The 20,526-nt window shown below is 46.9% G+C and overlaps 1 long non-coding RNA gene across 1 annotated transcript; it reads right to left on the bottom strand.

The window, feature by feature from the left end:
• Positions 1 to 3,528: 3,528 nt before the first annotated feature.
• LOC142831286 (uncharacterized) lies at positions 3,529 to 18,107 on the bottom strand. The gene is made up of 3 exons (XR_012906998.1): positions 17,696 to 18,107; positions 15,914 to 16,031; positions 3,529 to 3,639 (listed from the first exon to the last, which is right to left on the bottom strand). It is a non-coding gene; the product is annotated as an uncharacterized LOC142831286 (long non-coding RNA).
• Positions 18,108 to 20,526: the final 2,419 nt, after the last annotated feature.

Raw genomic sequence — 20,526 nt, 5'->3', positions numbered from 1 at the left:
CATACCTTCCAGCATGCTTCAGCCCTGCTGTGCATCAGCCCTCTGTTCTGGACACAGGAGACCTCAAACTGCTGGGTTCTCTGCAAAGGGACTACTCAGTGTCACCTGCAATGGTAAGTTTTGTGAGGGGAGTAGCTTTCCTGTTAGGCAATGGATGTAGACCCACCAACTCGTTTCCATTACTACCAAGGAAGTCTGGGTTTGAACTGAGAACCTCGAGGTGAAAGGTTCCATCTTCCCTCCCTCTCCAGTCCCATCAGACATCCAGTCTGCCCTTCCACACCACCCCAACGTCATTTGACCTCTGCAGCTTTGGTTGAATTTAGCCTCCCTGGTCTCAGTCCCAGGAAAGATTCAGACTTACAGGGAAAGTGGCCAGCTGGAGGTGAGGAAGGAAAGGCCACAGGAAAGGGAAGAGAGAATTCCCGTCTGCTTGCCTTGCCCCATATGGTTTCATAAATATAAGGACTTTTCTCCAGTCAGATTCCAAAACAGACTGCTGGCTGGAAAGGGCATGAAAATGTGTAAACTCTGCCATGTGCCATCTGAATAGGAGATAGCTTTGACCAATGGGTAATTTTTGTAGAGTAAAATGAAAATTATCAGCTCAGTGCGGAGTGCAGAAGAGACAGAGATAAGGCCAACAGATCCCATTCAGGTTCCTCATTTGTGTTCCTCTGGACTCCTTCTGAGCTCCCCCCACAGTATCCAGCCCTGTCTTTTCCAGGATGAGTTCTATAAGCCCTCCCATCCTTCACAGCATTCCTCCTTCAGTTTCCTTGCTGCCATTTTAGCCCCACTCCCATCTCCGTTGCCTTATTTGAGCTCTCAGGAGGGAGTTCTCCCTTTCACCAAGTTCCCTGATTAAATTCTGGACCTTAGAGAGTTTCCCCAGTGATCACAAACATCATTTCTCAAGGCCCTCTCCAAAGGCCACCCCAGCCTCTCTCTACTCCCTCACTCTTCCTCAGCACAATCCCCAAAGCAGCCCGGCCTTGACCTTCACAACATCCCCAGGTAGGTGTTTCCCTGTGGCAGGAGGAACCAAACCTGCAGACATGGCCAGTGTCTGCTCCTAGTGTTCTTATAAAACATTAAGTCCTGACAACACATCCCATCCCGCCCACTCAGGGAGAGAAACTCTCCCTTCAGCTGCCAACAAGGCAACATTATTTGGCTAACGGCAAATCAATTATGTTTGCATGTCAGGAGACGAATGATGCGACCGCATGTTTCACATAACATGCCGTTTGCCTGGGAGAAATTCATGGGCAACCTCCTCTCCTTCCAGCTGTTGCAGTCGGACAGTTTGCTGATCTCTCATGGTGATAATTATGAACTGTTACATTAATAGAGGGATGACTCTGTGGTCTGGACCCACTCGGTTTCAAACCTCTGCTTAGAAGAGAAGGAGTTTTTTGTTTCATCTGCTTTTGAATTTTTATACACTTTAAAACATTTCATTTATTTGACTCCCTTCGAGGCCCAGCTGTAGTAAGAGAAAGAGCCAGTTAGCAGAGGCTAGTATCTCAGATGCAAACGAGAGCGCTTCAAACAGACTGGCTACACTTTCCAGACTTGTGGCCATTATCCTTTTGATTTTCTTTTAAAGGTACATGTCCAGTTTTATTACTGTCACTTCCCAAGCCCTTGGAATCCTTCCCAAGGCGTACTTATAGAATTACTGTTCCTGCTCTGAAAGAGAAAACAGCTAAAGCCTTGTTATAACCCCTTAATGTTAACATCTGAATGGAGGGATTATCCTCCCTTACAAAAAGCTGCATGTTTGTTTAATGTTGTTTTCACTTGTTTGAAAGTGAATTTTATAAAGTCTCTTCTCGCTCAACCTCTCCTCCTGGCTCACAGCTTTCACTCTCGCTGCCTCCTCCACAGTTTCCTAGTGATTGAGCAAACCTCAGGCATTTCTATGGTTTGGCTCAGGCAGGGCACCCTTGTCCAAATGGATCCAGCTCACGCCAGGCTGGAGAACGAGTGAGGGCAGGTTTTTTTCCATGAGATTTCCTGTGTGCCTCATTTTCTGATGAGTCACGAGCCCCATGTGAGCATTACTATTAACAATGGTAATGAGGTTACACACAGAGAGCGCCAATCAGGGTTGAAGCCTCATTGTGGAGGGTATTTTACACACACATCAGAGGACGCACTCCCTGCCCTGAAGAGCTTACAACCAAGCGATGTGTAGCATGTGGGAGGACTGCTGCACCCAGCCATGTGGTTCTGCAGCATGTGGGAGGACTGCTGCACCCAGCCATGTGGTTCTGCAGCATGTGGGAGGACTGCTGCACCCAGCCATGTGGTTCTGCACAGGTGCAGCAGCCCATTCTCGCGGGCAGGGCCTAATCAGAGATAAAACATAAAATGTGACAATGATAATCAGGGGCCCTGCTCCACTCAGACCTTCTCCTGGGTGCATGAGGAATCCCACTAAAGTCAGTGGAGCTCTGCAGTCTGCCAACACAGAGGCGCTCACAGGATTAAGGCCAAAAGGAAGAGATGGGGCAAAGAGCATCAGGGAATTGAAAATATGTCTGCTTTTTGGCTGTATTTCAGTGCTCTCTGTCCCAGCGGAGGCAAAGGGAAAAGAGAAGGAAAGTTTCAAACCCTAAAAAGCTGCCAGATGAATTTGAGTTCTGGGTCTGGCATTCTGGCCCCAATTCAGGATCCTCTCCCTCCCTCTATAGGGTGGGCAATGGGGAATTTGTTCTGTGGGGGTCTTTTGCCATCAGACTGTTCTTCCTCTCATTTCTTCCTCCACATGGGAAACTGACAGTGTGCTCACTTCCAGTATGACGCCTCTGAAGTTTCGAGCAAGTGTGTTATTATTTTGCAGCCACAATATTTATAAATGGTTGGTAAAATATTTATATTCTGAGCCAGATTGCCTTGTTGGTTTAAAAAATTAATATAACATTAACTCTTCTCAGAACCTTTCACTTTTTAGAAATTGAACTGGAAATTAAACAAGAGTTGAAATTGTGGTGGGTGTAACGTGCCAGAGAGAGCATTTATCACAGGCAAAGCTGCTCTTCTGCCAAAGAAAGCAATATTTGGGGGTATTTTTATGCCCTGGATAAATATTCTCAAAATTTTTGAAATACTTTAAAATAATAATAGCGATAAAACCTGGTAGGCAAAGTGAAGCCAAAGACATTAATATGATATTTTTAAAAAGGCAGATTAAAGATTAACTTTTCTACTGGTCAAATGTAGAAGTGAATTCAATGCTGCATCCCTTATAAAGCGTTATGCTTTAAAATGTCTCTGCTCCTTCCTCTTTAAAGAATGGTTGATGCCTCAGGGAAAAAACTGATAAACAATTTGTCTTTCAGGACAATTCTGCTCCTATGGCCCTATTTCTTTCGCCTTTGTTCTGTAGTACTATGATGTTTCCATGAATACAAAAGTCAAATTCATTCCAGATATAATTCCATGGTACTCAAATGATTTATACCAGAAATGAACTTACCCCAAGATCTCTGCTTCACTGAGAGTTCCTTTCCTCCTGCCGTTGTTTTCCATCCATGACATCACAGTCATTTCCACAGCAATCTTGATGATGTTATGGGGAGGATTCAAAGATGTGCGATGCAAATGGTGAAATGAACACCAATACTGTTTCTACACAAATGTCCAAAACAAAAAAAAGTGAGCCTGGGAGAAAAAAATACACGGTGTGGCTGATGCTAGGATCTGGACAAGAGATCCAATGGGGAGGGTTAGGTTTAAAGGGAGTAGAGGAGGTAGCACATGACAATGCTCCTGCTACTACCCAAGAGAAGCACATTTGGCCTCCAGGTATTAGATGACAGAAGCTGAAATGAACCCACAAAGTTGCTTGGAAAAGAGAGGCCAAAAGAGCAAGAAGGAAGTGTTTAGGTTTTGGAATGTACGTATAACTCAGTGACCCTAACTGTTACTTCTCTGATGGTGTTTAGAGCTGGTTCATTAATTCACTGAGCAATAGCAGCTTCTATATGTGAAGAGTTTAGTGATTTTGTGTGCCCGTGTGGAGGCATCCGGAAGAGGCCTGATTTTCAGAAAGTACTGAGCAGCTGCCCTCTGCAAATTAAAACTCCTTATGGTATCTTGAGCTGGGCAAGCAAAAATGGAAATACTCAGAATGACGAGTCACTTTTGAACATCTAGGCCAGTATTCCTTGAGAATACTGGACTTTTTCCACTGTGTCATTAAGTGTGAATAGATTTTCCCCTTTAATCTAAAAATGCTAGGAATGATAAAGCTAGTGATATGATGGTTAAACGGAAGAAAGTTGTTACAGGAGAGCAGAGGATTAATCACTGGACCTTGTGAGATTTCACAGAAGAGAAATGTTGCATAGGGAAGACAAACTAGATTTGATAAACACTCTCATGGGAGAAAATCAAAGACACCTAGGCTGCATCTAGACTGGCATGATTTTGCAAAAATACTTTTAACGGAAAAGTTTTTCCGTTAAAAGTATTTCCGCAAAAGAGCGTCTAGATTGGCACGGATGCTTTTGCGCAAAAAGTGCTTTTGTGCAAAAGCATCTGTGTCCAGTATAGACGCGCTTTTGTGCAAGAAAGCTCCAGTGGCCTGTCTATACTGGCCCTCTTGCACAAGTATTGTGCACAAGAGGGCTTATCCCTGAGCGGGAGCGTCAAAGTATTTGCGCAAGAAGCACTGATTTTGTACATTACCAAGTCAGTGCTCTTGCGCAAATTCAAGCGGCCAGTGTAGACAGCTGGCAAGTTTTTGCGCAAAAGCAGCCGTTTTTGCACAAAATCTTGCCAGTCTAGACGCACCCCTATTGTTCTAAGTTCAGTTTCATTCAATAACAAGAGATGCCAATAGCTAAGCTTAGTCAACTTTATTAAACACAAGATTATGCAGCAGTGCAGTGGCAAACTTAACTTGTACATAAAAGGTTGCATGCAGCAAATGAAGGCATCATTTCTCTCTCTCTCTCTCTGTCTCTCTCTCTCTCTTTGTTTTTTTTTTTAGTTTTTGCATTTCATTAAACCTACCTTACTATTCTTATCTATTATCATTGATGTGTTTTTGGAAACTTTTTGCTAGCCTTGCACAGACCCTGGAGGACAGAAATCATAACTAGTCCACTATCTTCTTTTGACCACTGTATTTCAAAAGTTAACAAAACTTTAATGACATTCTGAATTAACTATAGCTCGGTACAGAGGGCATGTTAGCTAACCATTAATGTTTGTCTTGTCACATGTCTCTAAAACAGCTCTTCACCTACCACTAAAATTACACTTCCCATTACCTTTGGTCATGCGGTTTAAGATAACTGAAAAAGTATTCTAAATAGAATGTAGTAGACTTACTAACTAGCTAATTATTTTTATTCGGGTTAGATAACATCTTATTTTTAATTACACTTACAGCTATAGCAACATCCCTGCTTTGCTTAATCCATGTAGCTTCTGAGTCCTGAATACATCTATATTCTGGTAGTTAGTAAGAAGGCAATTTAACTTCCTGAATAATAATTCTGTCTGTGAGAGCTGTTTTCCCAAGATTCAGCTTCACAAACTTTAAAGTTCATTCTGATCAGTACCTCCACCACATTTGACAATGTAAAAACTTTGCAAGTTGTGCATTACATTTTGCCTTTGGCCTGGCTGCAAAGCCCCATGGGACCTTGGCTTTAGCTTTGTAGTGTTGACAGAATTAAGCCAAGGTCCCATGGGGCTTTGCAGCCAGGCCAAAGGTGGCCCAGAAGAATTGGTGGCCCAGAATGATAGAGAGGCTCATGGTGTCATAGGGAGCACTGAAGTCAAGAAAAAAGAAGGAGATAGAGCCAGAAGCAGCAGAGAGGAATAGGTCTTTAATTATATGGTGGAGGGACCGTTTCCAGATGATGGTTAGAACAAAACCAACATGGAAACAGGACACTGTTATCTATGAAAGGAGATCAGAAAGCCGAGAGAAAGTAAATTCCTCACTGGTGAGAAAGAGAAGGTGATAAATCAATAGAAAGATTGTCTGGTCAAAGAAAGTCTGAGAACAGTAGCGGATTGTAGAGAGCTGGGGAAGTTAGCAGAGACAAAGTGTTAGGTGAGAAGGAGGTATCATCGCTAAGATTAACTCATCTAGAGAACAGGTCTGGTCTTGATTCCTGCACTTGTATGATGTGGTAGTTACTTGTCTCCAGGTGTCTGACACAGAAATAGATCACAACCTGTATAACAGACACTGTACAAGGTGAGGGTGGGGTTGCTTTAATTTGTCAATGACACACTTAGAAACCTTTTTAAAATAAATAAATAGCAACAGATTTCTTTCCCCCTTTCCATCCTTGGTTCAAGCAGCAAAATAAGCTCTGAAAAAGCAAATAAATAAATAAATAAATAACAAGGGGATCAGCCAGAATAAAGTGGAATACAATTTATAAGGCTGATCAATTCTTGTGCAGCAGGGCACATAGTAAGGAATTCACCAGATGAGGTCCTGGAGACATTTCCTGGCAAAGGTTCCAAGGGTGGATAGCATTTCATAGGGATCTCCTCGATGCTGGGTCATATGTCTGCATTATTATGTTTACCAAAGGGTGACATGTAAAGTCTCTACCTAGAATCCATTCATTGTCATAATCATTGCAAAATGTATGAGTGAACAATGTTTAAGGAATGATGTATTTGTACTGAAAATTATGTTATCGAAATCTGTGAGTAAAGGCATGTCACCAGACAGTGATAAGCATGCTCCTGTCAGGTAGGAGGGAAGAGACATTGACCTTTCTCTGTGTGGTCATGCATGCATTGTGTATTGTCCACTTCACAACTGGAGGCCTATTTGCATTGCTGAGTCTGATGCTAATGAAGAGATTGTGAAATCACAAGAGAGAGCAAAACCGCAGGGAAAAAACCCACAAAAACAGCTGAGGAGGAAAGAGAGGGAGCATTCTGTTTACAAGTAAGGGGAATCATTCTGGGGTACAGCTGGGGATAATGAGGTACACACCCTGGGTCCTTCATCAAAGAGACAGACCCAGCATATTCTGTTTTATGTAGGATCACAGCCAAAATGGCTGGAAAATGCTGCAGAAACTGTGGGAGGGCTAAACATCAGTAGACAGGAAATTAGCTTGTTAATTGTGTCTAAGCTCTAGAATGCATGTTATGGGCTTATTTTACATGTAACCATTTGTTTCCAGCACCTTTATTTGCTATTTCTCAAATCTCTATTCTTTAATAAATAAACATATGTTTGTTTTCATTGTAAACACATCTAAGTGCTGTCTTAAGCAGAGCTGTGACCTCAGAAGTAAACCAGCGAACTGGGGACATTGTGGGCATTGGATCTGCAGACACTGTGAGGCTACGTCTAGACTGCAGGCTTCTTTCGGAAGAAGCTTTTCGGGAAGAGATCTTTCAGAAAAGCTTATTTCGAACGGGAGCGTGCACACAGCAAACGCGCAACAAAAAAAGTGATCTGCTTTTTCAAAAGATAGCATACAATCAATGTGGACGCTATCTCGCATTTCACTTGTGATTAGTCTGGATGGAGTGGCCACCAGGGCATCTGTGTTATTTCCTGGAGGCCTCTTCTTTCAAAAGAACTCCCTCTTCTGCGTCCACACATACCTTTTTTCCAAAAAAGCTTTTGCAGAAAAAGGCTCCTTCCTCGTAGAATGAGGTTTACTGCCATCGGAAAAACCCCTCTATTTTTTTGATTTTCTGTTGAAAGGACTGAATGGCAGTGTGGACGCAAGTATTTCTGGAAAATGGGTATTTTTCCAGAAAACTGCTGCTGTGTAGATGCACCCAGAGTAGGGTTGCCACATGGTTGAAACAAAAATACTGAACACGCCCCCCCCCAAAAAAAATGTCTGTTGAAGGGGAAAAAAGGGGGGGGAGACCAAAGTTGTTGAGCAAAAAAAAAAGGACTCCAAGGACTTATTAAGCCGAAAAACAAAAATTTAAATAAAACAGCATTAAAACAGCATGTTCCCTTTAAGTGTGAGTGCAGGGATAGGAACAGGGGAGTGGTTGAGCACTAAGACCCAGGAGAAGCATTGCTTCCCTTAGGTATTTTGGCTGGCAGCCTTGGGGAACCAGGTAAGCATGGGAGCTGGGGTCGGGCAGCTGGGGGTGTTGGAGGCTGAGGAGGGTTCGCAGAGGAGGAGGCCAGGTGCTGAGTGTTTGTAGGGTCGCCAGGTGCCCAGCATTTTCACCTCCTGTCCAGGGAAAAATTCAGAAAATACCAGACACATCTCAGGTGTTCGGTATTCTCTGAATTTTTTTTACTGGACAGGTGTCGAAAATACCGGACTGTCTGGGTGAATACCGGACACCTGGCAACCCTAATCCAGTGGGGACAGGACTGAAGACATCAGGAGATGCTCAGAGTGCTTAAGGATCCGCATCTGTGTATCATTGACTTGCAGAGGAGTGGCAGAGCATTTGGAGGCTGAGAAGGGAGAGTTTGGGTTGCCTGTGGTCAGTGGAATCAGGGAGCTGGTGCCTGGAAGGCACATATAAAACTTCTCACAGTGAGAGCAGGCAGTAGCATGGTCCCTCACAACTGTAGGAAATATCACACTCCTCTGTGTTTAATATTGTACCAGTAGGTACATGGTGGTGGATTTTAAGCCTTCTCCTCAAGCATACAGCATGGGCTGCTCTGAGAAATAAAATGCTGGATTTAATGAATCGCTGGTTTGCTCCAGCGAAGCAAGGAAATTGGTGAAAAGCAATGTCCTTTGATAATACATTTCTACCTGCATCTCAGGGGCTCTCCCTACAAGTCTCCAAGTGTGGCCTCCAGCTGCGGGACAGGGACTACCCCCTAAGTGCAGACTGCCAAAAGGAATAATTTAGCCTATTAGAGGGGCAACCCCATGGGTCAGACAGCAGCCCCACCCTGGAGAAGCCTCTATCTAAATTGCTTCATTTAATCTATTGTTCAGCTGACTACGTTGAAAATGGAGCATGTAATTGTTTCTCCGAATAGAGTCGAACACCATTAAACGCTGGTCTGAAGCTTTGCCATCTAGCAAATATTCCAGCTGGCTGGAGCTCCTCTGGGATTGGCTCCACGTCACCATGGTTACTGACTGTCCATGGCTTTATTCGTACGGTTAATTAAAAAGCCTGTTTTACTAGGCTGCTATGCCCAGAGGTATGCTGGTATGCTGGCCCTACTAATTCCAATCAAAGAACTTAACAGAATCATCTCATCCCCACTCTGCCTGGGAGATGTGGGCTAGGAGGCTTCAGAGCTTCTTCTTAGCGACTTTGAGCCCTAGTTCGCAGCAGTAGACATGGTAGCACCAAATGCTGGAGTTTTCATCTATTGAGGCACCAGGTTTCTCCTCGGGTGAGGAAAGGCCCAATCCTGCAGAGCTTGCTAATGAATTCTTCTTACTCAAAGAATTAGTCCAATGGATTCAACTGAATCAAGGGGAATAAGGGATGCAAATTCATGGATTTCTGCTGCCCCTTGCACCTCTGTGCACCCTATTCCTGATGTCACATCTAAACACATGATTCCACCCCTCCTGAATGTGCGGTGCTGTCAGACTCTGTTCACAATGGGCTATCTTTAGAAAGAGTTTGGTTGGCTAGTTCTCTAGGTAGCAAGAGGCATGTAAACCATCATTAAGATGAAGCAGGAACTGGAACTCAGGAGGGTGCTATTGCTAACCAATTATCTTTCATGTCTGGAAACCTACGTTCAGATCTTATCTATTAGCAAACATGAGTGGATGCCCAGCCTGTTCCCAGCTGAAGTTTGTTCGTGTCATGCAATGACAGCACTGTTTAGCAGCGGCGGTGTGGTGCATCAGCACAGTAATGAGGCAGAACAGCACTGGAACAGCAGGGGGCACTGCCGATCAGGCATGAGGACCACCAACTAGCAGAATGTGCTAGCAAGGCATCGGGGTTGAGGTGCAGTGGCAGAGTTATGTGGGAGAAAAGTACAGGTATTGTGACAGGTTGTGTGGGAAGCCCATCCCTTTCCCTCCTGCCCTCCAGACACACCAAGTTACCAAGTTCACTTTAAACACTCCCTCCTGCCTCTGAGCTTTCCAAGGTGGATTCCATTGCTGGAGGGAGAAGTAAATCTTGGCCTCTGCACAAGGGAGATGGCCCAGCAGCACAGGAGGTGGCTGAGGCATGTTACCGTTGTCCAAGGGCCTGGGGGTTCACCTACTCCCCCTTCCCGCACTTACCCCAACAAGACTTTCAGTGAAGACTGACTGGTAGCGGACAGCCCTTCAGGGGAAGAGACTGGGCCCAGTTATGTGGGAAATTACCTAATTAGTGCACAAAATGACTGAGCCACTGGGAAATGCAAACAAACAATAGCCTGAAAGGCCAGGCGTAAATTACCGGAATCAGCTCAATTAAGGGAAATAAGCCCCTTCGCCGCACTCATTACAAATGATACCGACAGAAGGAGTGACACAGATTGATTTGCAGGGCTTTGCCAAAGATCAGCGTGCGGCACAGGGACTGCTCTCTGAGCCTGGGCCCACCCTCACGTTCTGTAACCGTCTGTGGAAAGTGAGGAAAGGGGTGAAAAAAAGCAAGGGAGTAAAGAAAACATGGTCTGCTTTCATTAACCTTTCATTCCCAAATTAGGCCACTGGCTTCTTTCATGGTGAGGACTCAATTGGGATTAATTTCCAAGGACTGTGGCTATTTTTAGTGCCATCTGGAGCTCCTCACAGAAATTCCAAGGCACAAGCAAGCCTTCCCTACGTCTGTCTGATACTGGACCTTTAGGGAAGTAGTCAGCCATTGGCTTGTTGAGCTTCCAGCTCTAAGAAGAATCAGGAACATGAGTCTTCCTCTTCTCAAGCATCTTGCACGTAAGGTGTATCCTGTCTCCTGGCACAGCTAGGTGGCAGGGACAGGACCCTGGAGTAAAAATCACAGTGCTTAGAGATTTAAAGTCCTGCTCTTTTAGATCATCAAGCACAGTAATTGCAAGATCTGTCTGCCTAGCAGATAGGGGATGTCTCTGATGTTAAACGTGTGCTGCATGTGAGATCTTATCTTCCAGGCAATGCTGGGCCTCATCCCCTGTAGAAATGAAAAAGTCTGCACACAAATGAAGCCTAATTATAATGACTGTATGTAACTGATTATCAAAGCTAACGTTTAGAGCTGGATATCAAATGCCATCTGGTGCTGCCTGCAGCAGGCAGGGAAGGGCCAAGAGAAAACAAACTCTGGTTAAATTATTCAAAGCCCTTGATGTGGAGGGCTGAGCGAAAGGAGGAGCATGCAGAGTGTGGGGGTTCCAAGTTGATGGGCTCCTCCTGTCCTGCCAACTCCGGAGCAGCAGGCCCAGTCATGCATGCTATGAGCAGAGCCCTAAGCACCCACGCAGCATGTCAGCAGAGCCTCCTGGACATCTCTCCATCCTTCCCCACCACCCACAGCTTCCTAGGCTATGCCAGCTGTCTCAGCAGCCTGCAGGTAGCATTGCAGGCAGGGAGGCCTTGGAACTGCCTAGTGCATAGGGTGTGTTCTTCCCTGGGCTTCCTCAGACCTGCCTGGATATGAGCTGCTATCTAGTTGCTTGAGGATCCGCTCTGGGGGGAGCAAAGATACAAACAGCTGCACCCTGCACTGGAACCCTACCTACAGTGCGTGAATGTTAGTGTTCTCAGCAGAGAGAGGGGCTAATGATACTGGTCACTTTACTGCACAGGGCAGGCACCTCTGACAAAACCTTCTTGTGCCTACACAGCTCTGCCAATGCTCCTGTGGGCTGACACCCTCCAGCTGCTGTTCCAGCCCTCCAGTACTGCACAAGGGCACCCTCAGCTATTCCTACCCTGGGTCCCCACATAACTTAGTCACTGTAATGTCCCAGCTTGCTGCATTGGTTGAGTCTTGGACTCCCCCACACCGTTCAGCCAACATCCTTTGCCCCGACTTGAAATGAAACAAAGTTGAAACAAAACCTTTTGACCTTAACAAAACCAAACAAGAAAGTCCAAAAAGATTCATTCTCAGGCTTTTTCATCAAAAATTGTATCAAAGTTGCCCTGTTCCTATGACATATGTAGATTTCAGGGAACTGCATTCCCTGGTGGAAAACTGTTCTGTTGAATTTTTTGACCAGCTCTATTCAATGTGCAATGAATTAGCTAACAGCCAGGAAAGGGAAGAAATGGTGCTAGGCCCAGGAACGGCATCCGTCCATCACAGGCAGTGCTCCATCTAGCAACTAGACTTTGTCTCTGTGCATGTTGCACAGACATTACCATCGACAAGTCTTGCCCCAGGACCCCTGAGGGTGGCATCTCCTCTCCTAGAAGGGCCAAAAGGGAACACCACATGAGCTATTAGGAGCCAGGCTGAGCTGGCCTCAGTTGGGAGTCATGTTCCCCTGCCAGCCTCAGACGACCCATGTTGACTTGGTTATGGCATGGAGTTCCAATCCCCTAAACTATGATTTGACATTAAAATTGAATTACAGGGGTTAAGCCAGGGGTGAGCACAATACAGCCCAGGGTGCAGCCTGCCAAACATTTGGATTCAGCCTGCCACAATACTCTGGGCCACCAATTTCCTGCGGCTCAGTGAAACCCTGGGATAGGCTCCCTTGTTGCTGTGCCCCCACATGACACTCAAAGCAGCTGGCTGCTAGGGCTAGATTGTGTGTCTGTGCATGCCCCTTAGAGGAAGAGGGAGGATGGTGGCCACATGCTGTGCCCACCCCTGCACAATCCTTGCAGTTCTCGTTGGCTGGGAATCGGCCAATGGAAGCTTCCTGTGTCATGCTTGTGGGCACAGGCAATTTGAGGAATCCTCTCCTCCCCATGGCACATGCCATGCAGAGACACACAGGCTGACCCCAGCAGCTGGCTGCTTTGAGTGGCATGTGGGGCTGCAGCAGGCAGGGAGCCTGCCTGAGGGTCCTGCTGGGCTGCTGACTAGGAGCCGCCATGGGTAAGTGCCTCCCAGCCAGAGCCTGCACCTGGCACTCAACCCTCTCCTGCATCCCAATTCCCTGCCCCAGCTCACAGCCCAAACCTCTGTACCCCTCTTACACCTTTGCTCCCTCCCAGACTCTGCACCCCCTTCTACACTTCCCCGCCCCCAGGTCAGAATGCAGTCCGAGACTCAAACCCCCTCCCAGATCCCACAGCCCCACTTGCATCCCAATCCCCACTCCAGATCACAACTCCCTCCTTCACCAGCCAAACTCCTTCCCAGACCCCACAGCCCCTCCTGCACCCCAATTCCCTACCCCAAGCTTCTTGCTGCACCCAACCTCAGTCCCAGACTCCAGACTCGCTCCATTTATATAATAGAAAACTGAAGCCTATGACCAAATTCTTCCAGTTGCCCCCCTTTCCCCATCAAAAAGTATTGCCCTGGGTTAAGCTGTGTGTCCACGGTGATGTGTGTGTGTGTGGGGGGGGAGGGGGGGGGTCAGTCAAGTTGAAAGAACTAAGCTGAACTAACTCCAGTTTAAAAAATAACTCTTTTTTTAGGCCTGATAAACATCAAAATATGAGGTCAACCCAGCTATGTCACTAAGGGGGTCAGAAAATTGCCTTGAGAGATGTAGTTAAAGCAACCTAATGTCCGGTGTAGCCAGAGCTAAACTGACAGAATTCTTCTGTCGGCAGAGCTTCAGCCACTCAAGAGAGGTAGATTAACTATGGTGATGAGCGAACCCCTCCCATCAACTTGGGTATTGGCTACACCGCAGCTATGCCACTGTAGCATTTCAAGTGTAGACAAGCCCACAGTCTAGTCGAGGTCTTATAGAGATTACTCACCGCATTTGCACTTCTGAAAGATCCTGTCTAGAATGGGTTATGGCAGCAAACTGCCCTAGTCCAGCCCTCTGTCTTAATTTTAGCCCCTGCTCACATTCAGACATGACTTGTCACAACCATCCCCTTTTGCATATGCGGCGGGATTTACAGCACCCCAAAGTGTGCCAGGAGCTTGTTATAGCATGAACCGGAGACAGTCTGATTCCTTCAGTGCAGTAAATGGACAGACTTTGTCAGTTTGGCTCTATCTCGTTAGCTTTGTTTTCACAGCAATAAAAAATACTAAACCTGCAACCATTTTTCTTCACTTCACCAAATACTGAATTAGCTCAAGCCTGGAAAAGTGAATGTGTCTCCTCTGGGACTGTTGCAACTTCCTCAGCCTGGCTGCCTCTCGCTAGGCTGCTGCAGTATCCCCAGTCTGGCTCTCCCCTTGCTGGGATGTTGAAGACAAGCTGGGGATACTGTCTCTCCCTGGGCTGTTACAGTATTCCCTGCCTGGCAGCCTTTGGCTAGGCTGTTACAGTATCCCCTGACCAGGCTGCCTGTGCTTGGCTGATGCTGTATCCCCAGCCTGACTTCCTCTTACTGGGCTGTTGCAGTATACCCTACTTCTGGCTAGACTGTTACAGTATCCCCAGCCAGGCTGCGACTATCACAGTATCCCTTAGCCTGGCTGCCTCTCACTGAGCTGTTGCAGTATCAGAAGTTGTGGCTGCTAGTAGTGATACTATCACAGCATTTCCTGCTTTGTCTGTCTCCCTGGGATGGTTGCTGCCTTCGTCGTCTGGCTGTCTTCCCTAGAACTATCACAGCCTCCCCTGACCTGGCTTCCTCCCCATCTCAGTGATAGGTTCCTGTGGCCTGGCTGCCTATCACAGGGATGTGCCAGACTTATCCAGCTTGGCTGCCTTCCCTGGCACTGTCGTAGCCTCCAGTTTCCCCCAATCTCAGGTGAAGGCTCAGGTTAATGAACAGCCTGAGCTGTGATGTTTTGCTCCAGGTCCAGACATCCCTGCATCCAGGCGATCAGCCTAAGAGACTTTGGATCCAAGGTCTCGCTTGGCAGAACAGGCTCCTCTGCCTGCATCATCATCAGTTTATGCTAGTTGGATGCATCTGATGCAGAACTTCCAGCCCCACTGCCCCCTAGAGACTGGGCAGAAGGGAGCTCAGGCCAAGTCTCCTTTAAAGGACATTATTCTGATGAGCAATGCATTGCCCGCCTTCTTTTGACGCTGCTGTTGTGTGGATGTTTGGAATACTTTCTAATTTCATACCGAAAGTGCTTTTGATTGTATTGTCATATTTGCAGCAGGTGCTCACTTAGCACCTTTGTGCTGGTGGATGCACTTTAGAGCAAACATTATTACTGTGTGTATTTGCTTTCTGTTCAAGCAATCTCTACAGTTATTTCACACCAACATTTCAGAGCCAGCTATGCAACACACACACATAATTATGAGAATACTAGAGCCTGTCTGGGATGGGGAAGGCAGCTCCCCTCTAATGAACCCTCCTCACCCCACCTCAGCCTGTGTGTTTTAAACGACACTCTCTAGGACCAGCCTCTGGCTGCTTCCCCAGCCTCTCGAGCCTGGATCCAGCCACCAGTGCTAAAATTAGCGAGGAGCTTCTGTCCATTCTAATACTAATAGCCCCATTTTTAATAATGATGTTTTTGCAGCAATTTCAGCCCATCATGGTGTCACAGGGGTATTGATGAAAAAAGCTTCTAATCCCTTTTAATAGATTCCATTTGACAGCAGACGTGTCTCAATGTTCATTTCCAAAGGCCTCAGCAGTTTCAGTGTCACTCATGTCTGACCTTGGAGGGTAAATAGACTTTCCCTGAAAGAATGGCCCAGTGTCCATCTGGACGTGCACTCCTCCGCCCTCCTTCTCATCTTCCCAACCTTCTCAGATGACTGGGGCATCTCTGCTGCTTTTGTACTGGCTCCGTGGCAGGAAGAAGATCTCTAGTCAGAGGTTCCCTGTGGCCAGTGTATGATTTCTTACACCTTCCCCTCCCATCATGCTGCACAAGACAGGAGTGGTGCTAGACATAGGGGCAGGAATGGGGCTGGGCTCTTTTTTGTCCATGCACAGAAGTCAGAGAGGGGTCCTCTCCTCACCTGCTTCCTGAGGGATAGAGCTGGCTAAGCAGCAGCAGTCTTCATTCCCCAGCCTAAGAACGAGATGGACCTTGGTGGCTATCAGGTCAGACTGCAGCAGAGTCTTCTTCAGTTGGCTCTATAGAAGGGGAAAGGGTCCATGAAGATGTTTGGGGTCACTTGAAGTTCAATTAACAAGACTGATTTTTGACTTGAGCAGTCCCATCAGGCTGAGTTCTTAAATAACTTTTTTTATCCCATCTCTATGGTCCCCAAGACTGCGATGAGATGTACAGTGTCATTGGCTCTGTTCTCTGCAGCATTTCCTTCTGGGAGAATGGGGACTTCAGTGAACCACTTCACAGCCGCCATGGCAACCCCTTTTGGAGACACTGGCTATTGCTTGCTGGGGCTGGGCAAGCAGGGCAGCTGGATGTTAACTGCAGGTCAAGAACCTGGGTCAACTTCTGTGACCCCCAGGCTGAGGAAACTGGACATGTACTGAAAGCAGCCACCTCTTGGGAATGTGACCAATTGCTCAGCAGAACACACAGCAGCAGTGCCCGGGGACCCCCACCTCCATGGCCTTGTACGCTAAGACACATTGGCAGCTGAGAAGGGCATCCAATATGACTTAAGTATCTCAAATTTTCATCCCTGCTGCCTCTCCACCCCAAGCCTGAGCCACGTCATGTTGGAAGGTGCCAGTCTGCATGTAGCTAAGACTAGAACATGATATGCATTGGCACTGTAGGAATCTTTAGTAATAATAATAGTTCCATTATTGGCCCCACTGCTCCCGACCTCTTCCCCTTTGCTCTGCTGGGCCCTGTAGCAGAGTTTGTGGGCCTGCTACTCAGGTGCCATGGGCATACCTCACCTCTTCCCCACAGCAGTGTCTAGTTGTCCTCTCCCCCCTTCTAGCAGCAGGCCCTCTCTTGCTGCCTGCCCTCCCTCTCCACTGCCTTCCCCCCTTTCCTGTGTGCCCATGCCCCCCTTTTATTTTGTCCAGTGCCTGAGCCTTCCCCCCCCCCCCCCCGCAAAAAAATAGTCTCCTCTTCCACAGAACTTTCCATCTGAGAATGTGAAAAGGGCTCAAAATCCACCCAGACCCACAGTCTCTCCCTCCCCTCAAAAGGAAAGTAAATGATGTACCCCCATTTCAAAATGTCCGCTAATCCTTGTGGAATGAGGTTTACAGGGACATCGAAATAGCACACCCATTATTTCGAAAGATATTTCAAAATAATGGGCATGCTGTCAAGACGCAGAATAGTTATTTCAGGATACCAGAAATATCCTGAAATAGCGCTGCCATGTAGACAGCATGTCTTAGTGTTTTGCCAGTTATGAAAAGGCAGGAAGTATCCTTTTCCCAGAGCAGTATGGCCAGCCTCCCAGGTGGAAGGAATCTGAAACAGGCCTCATGGCCACAGAGGAGAAATCCCACTCAGATCTGGCTCCAGAATGGTGCTTGTTTCTACTAGGGCTGGAGAGAGAGGTCTGCCTCTTCTGTACCCCCACTTTCAGAATGGAACAACTTGGAGAGGTAACACAAGCTAAAGGGTCATAAACAGGACCCTGAAAGGGAATCTCCTTCCTGAGCTCTACAAAGGAGCAACTAGCCAAATGATCAAATTCATACATGCACCCTGAAAAATCTGCCCTCCCCTTCCACCCCCATATACCTCAGGGTCCCTGGAGCTGAGAACTGACCTAGAACTGCACATAAGGTCATTCCCTAAATGTGAACCCTGAACCATAGTTTCTACTCCTTCCCCAGCCATTTGACCCGTGGGTTACCTGCTTTCATCTCTGTCTGACTTGCAGTTTTTGCTCTGACTTCTGAGTCTGTCCTGTTTCTTCTTTTCCTCCCTCCATAATGTTGCCCCTTCCTTTCATCCTGCATAGAAGGAAAGGGGAACTCTGTGTGTGTTTGGTAAACCATAGAAATGGCTTGTGGCACGGGAAGGCAGGGGAGCTGATTTTCCAGGAGGGCAGAAGGAAGGGCAAAGTCCTGTTGTAGCTCAATGCCAAAGGCTGCCTTTCACTCTGACAGTCTCAAGAAAAATGAGAATAATTAAAGGCAATTTCATTTATTTCACTCCCTTAATAGGAGAAGGGAAAGACCAACAGATGGTGTTTAACTTCTTAGAACTTGGAGTAAAGCTGAACAGAGAAGAGTAGCTGGAGAGTTTTAACTTTGCTGGAGAGTTTTAACTTTAACTTCACACATGGGCCTTGAACTTGCACTGATTCTGAGGGATGCACAGTGATGATGATCACTTTCTTCCCGGGGAACTGAGAGACATTGTTTTCTTTCTTACGCGGATAGTGCTGCTTTCTAGCCTGGAACAAGCGGCAGTGGGGAAACCTCAAACAATTCACAGCTCAACAGGTTTCAGTGCTCTGACCTGAACCCTGTCTTTCTCACAGGGTTTTCATACCTCCACCTGAACTGGCAATTACAGAAGAGCATCTTTCATGATGTTTCATGTGTCATGCAAAGTGCGTGGACAGCATGAAAATGCAAAATGGCTCCCCGCTCCCTGAGTTGCGAATGGCTGAGTTGCGACTGTTCGCACTTACGACCAAAACTCCCATGGAGCGGTCGTAAAGGTGGTCCCCAAGTTACGAACGCGACCCACACTTCCAAGCAGCGCAGTCGCTATGTAACACAATGGGGTCCGAGTTACGAACGGATCGAGTTACGGGCAAGTGTTTGGTCCGTAACTCATTCGTAACTCGGGGAGAGGCTGTAACTACAAAAAATGTCATTTGGACAATTTCAAGCCTGCCAAAATGTTGAAGGTCCAAATATTTGAGGCAAAGGTTTGGCCTAATTTATCCCTACTGGTCTGGGTCCATCATTAAATTAATCCCTCATAGGTCTCAGCCCTTTGGTGTAAAATGCTGCTTCTGAAGATGACAGTTTCAGTGGGAAAGAGCATCCGGTAGGTGGCTCCAAGATCCAGCTGTGAAGCAAAGTCATCCACAGAAGCGTGGCAAAGGGAGAATACCAGAGCTTCTGGAACAGGGGGCCAGCACGAGTTAATACAAATAATAATCCCTTGCCCATTTCTAGTGCCTTCCAGTAAAGGTTCATTTAGTAATTCATTCTCCCAACACATTATCCCCATTTTACAGGTGAAGACAGTGAGGGAAAGCAGCTTACTTGGGTTCATTAGTCAGTCCGCGGCAAAGCCAGGAATATTTACTAAGTCCCTGACCCAAGCTTCAGCCATAAGATCTTTTTTCTTTTCTTGTGAAGTGATTGTAGGATGCATTGAAAAGGCCTGTTTGTCTCTATAAGCTGGATATATCCTAAAATGGGCCCCTGTGTTACACACAGTATAAAATGTGATGCCAATTTCAGATCAGACTGTACAACTGCAGTTTGTCAATATCTGTCCTGAAGGAAAGCAGAACGTCAGTGAACCAGACAGCTAAAGCAGTGACTTTAATTGGTTGTTAGTTACAATAATGACATGGACTGATGTGATCTAATTGGCTGGCAAGGATGCTGAGCTATGTAATTACAAGACCATAAACCACACAGGTCAGAACTCCTTAAGCAATACATTCAATCACTGCTTCATAAGCACAATAGTACTCGGCACAGCATACCAGTCACATAGGCACTTCTTGGAAGCTGGAGAATTCACCCTTCAGCCTTAGACTTCATAATCTCTCTGGCTCCTCCCTGGTTATCCAAGATGGAGACTCCCTGTGACCAGCTAAATATATAAGCTGAGAGAACTCCACTTTCTATTATTTACAGGTTTACTAAGTTCTTAAAAACATCATGGGAATCAGAGGTAAGAGATTTCTCCAAACAGCTTCCTGGCACAAGACCAGGAGGGCTCAGAGCAACATGGTATCCTGTCCTAGTGAAGTTAAAGAGCTAAGGGTATGTCTACACTACAAAGTTAATTCGAACTAACGGACGTTAGTTTGAATTAACTTTGATAGGCGCTACACTAGCGCTCCGCTAGTTCGAACTTAATTCGAACTAGTGGAGTGCTTAGTTCAAACTAGGTAAACCTCATTCTACGAGGACTAAGCCTAGTTCGAACTTACTAGTTCGAATTAAGGGCTGTGTAGCCCCTTAATTCGAACTAGTGGGAGGCTAGCCCTCCCCAGCTTTCCCTGGTGGCCACTCTGGGCACCACCAGGGAAACTCGTATGTCCCCCCTCCCGGCCCCGGAGCCCTTAAAGGGGCACGGGCTGGCTACGGTGCCCATGCCACGTGCAAGCCTGCCAGCACCCAGCCAGCAGACCCTGCACCTGGCACGGCTCGAGCCAGCCACCCGCTGCCACCCAGCCCTCTGCCTCTTCCCGGGACCAGGCTGGCGGCTCCCGGGAGCCTGCCCAGGACCGCAAGAGGCAGGCGCCCGCCTGGTCTAGTGCAGACATCGTGGACCTCGTCCACGACCTCCGCACTAGGCACAGGAAAGTGGCCATCTAGGGCAGGATAGCTGCCAGCCTGGCCACCCAGGAGCAGGTTTGCATGAAAATCAGGGTGGTCCAGTAAGACCCCCGACCCTGAGCCCTGAGCTTAGAATGGCCGTACTGGGTCAGACCAAAGGTCCATTTAGCCCAGTGGCCTGTCTGCCGACAGTGGCCAACACTAG

The sequence above is a fragment of the Pelodiscus sinensis genome, chromosome 13 (genome assembly GCF_049634645.1).
Source record: "Pelodiscus sinensis isolate JC-2024 chromosome 13, ASM4963464v1, whole genome shotgun sequence".
NCBI classification, from domain to species: domain Eukaryota; kingdom Metazoa; phylum Chordata; order Testudines; family Trionychidae; genus Pelodiscus; species Pelodiscus sinensis.
This window is presented reverse-complemented; position numbering and strand designations above follow the sequence as displayed.